Raw genomic sequence first — 6,259 nt, 5'->3', positions numbered from 1 at the left:
GGGGGGGGGCGGGCCTAATGCCCCGCGGATACCGACCAGACCGACAGGTTAATTCGGTGAAATATACCGGAATGGAATCCGCGAGGAGGTGGCGGCGGCGATGCGGTCCTCATCTGACGCGGATACCAATCTCTCTCCCACTCCCTCGGAGCGACGCAGCTGCGCAGCTGCAGACCCGCCACGCCCCCCTCACCTGCGCACCTGGCTTGCCGAGCTTGGAGCGCTCCCGCTTTGCGTGGCGTGGACACGGCGACAAACTCTGTGCCATAGTACACCTAGCTCCACCCGCTATCGGGATCGTCTCGCCCCGCTTCGGTACTCTCAAAAAATATGGTTATTTGTTTCTTTCTACTCAGGTGTAGTCTACTTTTCGGTATTTGCGACCGTAGACGTCGCCCGCCTGTGCGAGCGCGGTCGTTGGTAGTCGTAGTTGTGGCAATACGGATGGGATGACGGGGACATCTGCACCCGCTATGTGGGGCGGGGCGGGGTGGTCAGCGGGATGAGCACGACCGGCTCCGGCGACATGTCGCACCTTCCTGTCGACACCCCGGCTGGCGCGGGCTGGCGCTGGCTGGCGCCCGGCCCGCGGTGACGCAACCTCACCTCCTCTTCCCGCTCCAGCGCGCGCGCGCGCGCGGGGCTCCAGCAGCCGCCGCAAGGAAAGGCGCCCAAAGAGCGCGAAAAGGCTAACAAAAATAATTAATAATAACGCGGGTGTGCGGAGTGATGCGCGCGGTCTCGAGGCGCGGCGCGCGTGACGGCGACATGACGAGCGGCAAATAGAAAGAAAGCAGCAGTCGGCGCGGCCCGCTGTAATCATGACACGACGGCTCCTCCTCCCGGCCTGCGCGGCGCTCTTGTCGTTTAGACTTTAAAGTCCCCTCACCCCGGCTGCGCAACACTCGCACTCCTTCGAGTGCCTCGTCACACTATCACCGCGCGCCTTGGCGTGTCTCTGTCGCCGTTTGCACTGCGCGGGCTTCATGGCCCGTCCATCACACGCGCTGACGCGCCGCCCTGTGCCGGCGCTGGAGAGACTGACATCGCGGCCGTTGTGCGACATGGACAGACCTGTAGTGCAGCACACAGTCTGTCCTTGCGGGGCTCTCATCTGGCCTGGCATGACATGTGCGATTGTGCAGGTTCCAGGGCTGCCAGAAAATTAATGGAGACAAAAATAATCCGCCCAAGGGAAGGGATCATTCAGAAAGTACGTCCTTCATTCGCCGTCGCGAACCGCAAACATGCCAAATGCAGGCTTTCATGGCGCCTGGTAGGTAGGCAACCTCTTGCATGCAATGCATGTGTGCACAGCGGGGTGGCCTATCCTGAGTCTCGCAGGCGCTGAGGTCCCGTATTTTGTCGAATGAGTCTCGGAAAGGCGGACGTACTTTCTGGACGATCCCAAATCCCCAATCCAGCTGTGGACGGCAAGTAGTGTCCTCTAAGTGTGTGACAAATGGCCTAAAGTGCGAAGTAAATTGAATAGTTGTCCAACGAGTGTGGTACGGTTGCTTCAGCTGCTTTTTGTAACACTTTTACCAAGTAAGTGTCTGCAAATCCATGGGTTTCACACACTTTTTGTATCCAAACTATATGTGCCCTCACGCGCCCATTCGCTTGGGCGTTCGGCAGGTGGTCCTCTCCCTGGCTGGCCGCTTGCGTCCTCTGCACACCGCATATGGTGCAAGTGCGTCCTCGACCTGCCGCAGGACAAGCGCCCTGCGCCCCTGCTCGCGTGTTCCTCGCCCCACTCCCTTCTCCTCTCTGTGCTCCGCTCTCCGCCTTCTTTGGAAATACCTCGCCGATGCCTCCGACGTCTTTTCTTCAATTTGCGTTAGCCTTGGCTTGGCTGTCTGGCGCTGCTGTCGCATCACCTCAACGACGTCAACGTCCCGAATACATAGGCAGCGAGTCGTCATTCTTCGGCGCGACGTCCTCGTTTTGCTGCGCGTGTGTGCGTGCGTGCGTGCGTACGTGCGTGCGTGCGCGCGTGCGTGCGCGCGTGCGCGCGGCCCCTCGAGGCGGGCTGACCCGCGTCAACAAGAGACGCGACGCCGCTGCAAATCTTGTGTCCCTGATGTCTGCGGCGCACCGCTAGGCGGCCGGAGCCTCTGGCCGGAGCCACTACATGAGAGCGAAAGTATGTGTCCGATGATACTCCTCCTCCTTCAGCGGCCGGGCGCTGGGCGCAGCGGGGCCTATCTTACACTGTTACTGTTACCCCCCCCCCCCCCTTTCCTCGGGGCAGTAGCACCTGTACCACCACTACTAGACGCCACGCGCCGATGTGAGATGTGGGCGTCTGGCGGTGCAGTGACCCGAGCACCGGGAAGGGTAAAAGTTAAACACTGCTTGGGCTTCCCTTCTGACGCGGTATAGGTGTGTGCCGTCCTGTAAATACTGTTAAGTTTCGAACCCCGTCGCAACGGTGGGTGGTTTCGGAAACCGTAGGATCAAGTCAAGTTCTTCTTCACGGCAAATCCCTGTTTTTGCCCTCAAGAGTGCACTTGTGGATGACATTCACGGGAGTAGCAAGCGCTTGGTTCCGCGTAGCCGTCGCCCACCCCCGCCCGCCGCTGGCTAGACCGGGCGCCGAGCAGCCCGAGCGGCCCGGCAATGAGCTTTCTACTCCAGCGCCGCGGCGCACGTTCAACGTTCACTGCCGTGCCGTGTGCCCGATCGTCCGTGTGACGCGGCGTGCGTGCGTGTGCGTGCGATGGATAAGCAGGGGTCCGTAACTTATTGAAAATGGGCCTTAAACGTTAATTTAAATGTTAATGTTGAACGTCAAACTCGTAACGAGTACGTGGCACTTAACGTTATACGATGTAACTTTAAGTATACGTTAGCGCAATCCCCGTTACATATTTAACAACAATTTAGTAAACGGATGATTGTGCGTTACTAACTGTAACAATTAAATGAAACTCGAGAGTTAACAGTTACTGCCAAAACGTTCACGTTATAACTCGAAACTAGCTCGATGTAGGTTAGTGTTATCACACATAACTTATAGTTAACCAACAAACGTAGCGGTAACTTTTAAAACGTTGTCGATTCTGATAAGGCAGAAGAACAAAATCGGAAAGTGGGGAGGCGCCCGCACTCTCCCCGTCTGCCCTCTACATTCCCCCCGGCCCGGCGCTCCTCCACTCTGCCTAGTAGAGGGAGCCTTTCAACCTTCCGTTTTTGTTCTTCTTACTACCGCTCTGCGCTCCATTGGCATGCCCCGTACCCACCGAAACGCATCGCAATTTGACAAAGTACTCGTCAGCTCTGACCCAGAGGTCTTCATAGGTCGGTCCACCAGTCCCGGGAGCGCATGAAAAGTAACATGTGCGAGTGAGATGGAGTGTAGCGGAGTGTAGCCCGCTCGAGCATCTCACTGGCACCTGTCTGGCTCGGACGCCACAGGGATTGGTGGACCGATGCAGACCTCTGCTCTGACCTGGATCGTAGACAAATCCGCCTCCCTCACACCATCCGGGGCAAATCCAATCGACACCGAAGCAGCTCTAAGAAAGAAGAAATCGTTAAAGCATCTCGCTTGCTTGGTGTCGAACCCCCGTCCCCACGGTGACTGTCCGAGGCGCTACCCACTGAGCCAAAGCGGATCGCTGCGGAGAGCAGGCAACGCACCGCTGTTCGCTCGCCGTTCGCCCCAGCAGGCGGCAGCAGCAAGCGGTGGCCGGCGGCGACTGCTGAGCGAACGAGACCAGCGCGCTGCCCGCCGTCTCTACAGATCCGTCCTGGCCCAGTGAGTAGTGTCTCGGACAATCACCGAGCGGTCGTGGGATCGACACCAAGCTGGCGAGAATCTTTTAACTAGAGTTTCATTCTTTCTTTGAGCTGCTCCGGTCCCGACTAGATTTTCCTCGGATGTGGTCTGATGACATCATAGATTTGTTCACGATCCAGGCGAGGAAACAGCGAGACCCAGTCAAGTCTCAGGTGGGACTCAGCCGACCCCACTCACCCCCTCCAATCCCAAACCCGAGGGGGAACGATAGCGAGCGCCTACCGCAAAAGCTAGACAGAAGGACGGGTTCTTCTTTTTGAGCAAGGCACTAAACGATCTCGGCCCCGAAGCCGGACACGCGAGGGGTGCCCAACTCGAAAAAATCGTGTACACCTGATTACCAAAAAGCGACGATTACCAAGGATGACCAGAGATTACCGAGGATTACCGAAGATTACCAAGAATTACCTATGATTACCAAGGGTTTCCGAAGATTACCATTGACAAAAGATTACCAAAGATTGCAATTGATTACCACAGATTACCAGTGATTACCAAAGATTACCAGTGATTCCCAAAGATAACCAGTGATTACCAAAGATTTCCAGGAATTTCCTTGCTGGATTACTGAGTGGTTACCAAAGATTACCTGGCGGTTACCGACGATTACCTGTTGATTACCAACGATTACCTAGTGATTACCATGGATTACCGGCGATTACCCTGGATTACCTGTGATTACCAAGGATTACCGGCGATTACCAAGGATTACTAGCGATTACCAAGGACTACTGGCGATTACCAAGGATTACTGGCGATTACCAATGATTACCGGTGATTACCAGGGATTACCAGGGATTACCTACTCTGTGTACACCTGATTACCGCAGTTGGGCACCCCTCGCGGACACGCTTATCTTGGCACGGTGTCTGCGTATTTGGCCCTTTCACTGGTTCAACTTTTTTTAGCGGTTTGTTAAAGGTGTAATCGTAACATACAGTTAACAGTTAATCTCCAACCGAACTAAAGTTATAAACTAAACAAGTTAACAGCAAGCCGTTGGTTAAAGTTCTAACACTAACTTTTAACTCACGCCATCCATGTTATAAGTTATTCACAAACCAAACTTAGGTTGATTATATGCGTAACAGTTTAGGGCTGTACCCGAAACTTCTTCGTTATTTTGATACCGTATAAAAAATAACGCAGGCCATACTGATACGATAAATAACGCAACGTTAAGAAATAACTTCAATTTCGGTACAGTCAGTAACTAACGTATGTTTGCGTTATGATAAGTTACGGACCCCTGTGGATAAGCTGAATCGCTATGCATAACCTCATCCGGCCCCACGCTAAACAGGCTTCCTCCTTAAGGGAAATTAAAACACGCTTCTCTCTATCTGCAGCAGTAGCCTCCCTGTATGGCTTACAGCGCGATCCAGATCGACCTCTTCTCCACCACCACCTCCCTCACCACCACCACTACTACTTTTGATGTGCGATCACCGTACCTTTAACATGTTTCTCCAGAAAGAAATGCGCGACGATGTTCATGGGATCGTCCAGAAGGTGCGTCCGCGCTGTTCGGTGATTCTTTCGGCAAATTAAATTACGGGAGCTCGGCGCCTGCGAGACTCAGGGTAGGCCACTCCGCATTACACGCATGCACTGCGTGCACTATGTTGCCTACCTATCAGGCACTATACAAGAGCTTGCATCATGGTTAAATTTTAGCAGGTTCGCAATAACAGCGAACGATGAACGTACTTTCTGGATGATCTCTATTCCCGCCCCCAATCCTACCGCCCGAGCCGCGGCCCGAGCCCACCTACGCGGCGTCGGATCCCCTTCCGGCACATCTGGGTCTCCTCCACCCTGCGGCGCTGCGCCCGCGGAGGCTGCGAGCTCGCAACCTCCGGGCCCAGCGCTGCGCGCTCGTCAGCCCCGCGTGTGGTCTATGCCCCGAGCCTGGGGAGTGTGACCCGTGCCGCGCGGGGCGGGGCGGGGCGGGGCGGGGCGGGCCGATGGCGCCACTGGCCGCCGTGAGTTACTGGACATGGTGTGTAATTAGGCGCACACACACACACACGCAGACACGCACACGATAAATATTTATCGTGACGCAATAAGAATGGTGATCGGTTCGTGTCGCCGGTTGTCATATTAATGAGAGCTTTGGTCGTTTTCTCGTCCCCAGCTGCTGCTCTCCCTTCTCGTGCTGCTTGCGTGTGCCTTACGTGCGCACGAGAGGGGGGAGGGGGGGGGCTGCCCACCGCACTGTGCGCGCCCGCCGGGTGGTACACGCCACCTTCCTGCTGCCGCCGTCTGCTGGACATTTCTCCACCTGATCTTGATCCCTCCGAGACGATCAGCCCGCTCGCTTCCACTCACTCACTCCGCACTCCCCTGTGCTGCTCGCCCCGACCTTTGTCTCTCGCTGTCTCTCTCGCTCTCTTTCGAGAGTGAAAATCGTCCCATATCCATCACTGGCGCTCGGCCCCGCCCCGCCC

Source organism: Frankliniella occidentalis, unplaced genomic scaffold (genome assembly GCF_000697945.3).
Source record: "Frankliniella occidentalis isolate FOCC.00 unplaced genomic scaffold, Focc_3.1 Scaffold402, whole genome shotgun sequence".
Taxonomy (NCBI): domain Eukaryota; kingdom Metazoa; phylum Arthropoda; class Insecta; order Thysanoptera; family Thripidae; genus Frankliniella; species Frankliniella occidentalis.
The sequence above is the reverse complement of the archived record's forward strand: the minus strand, read 5'-3'. Positions refer to the sequence as shown.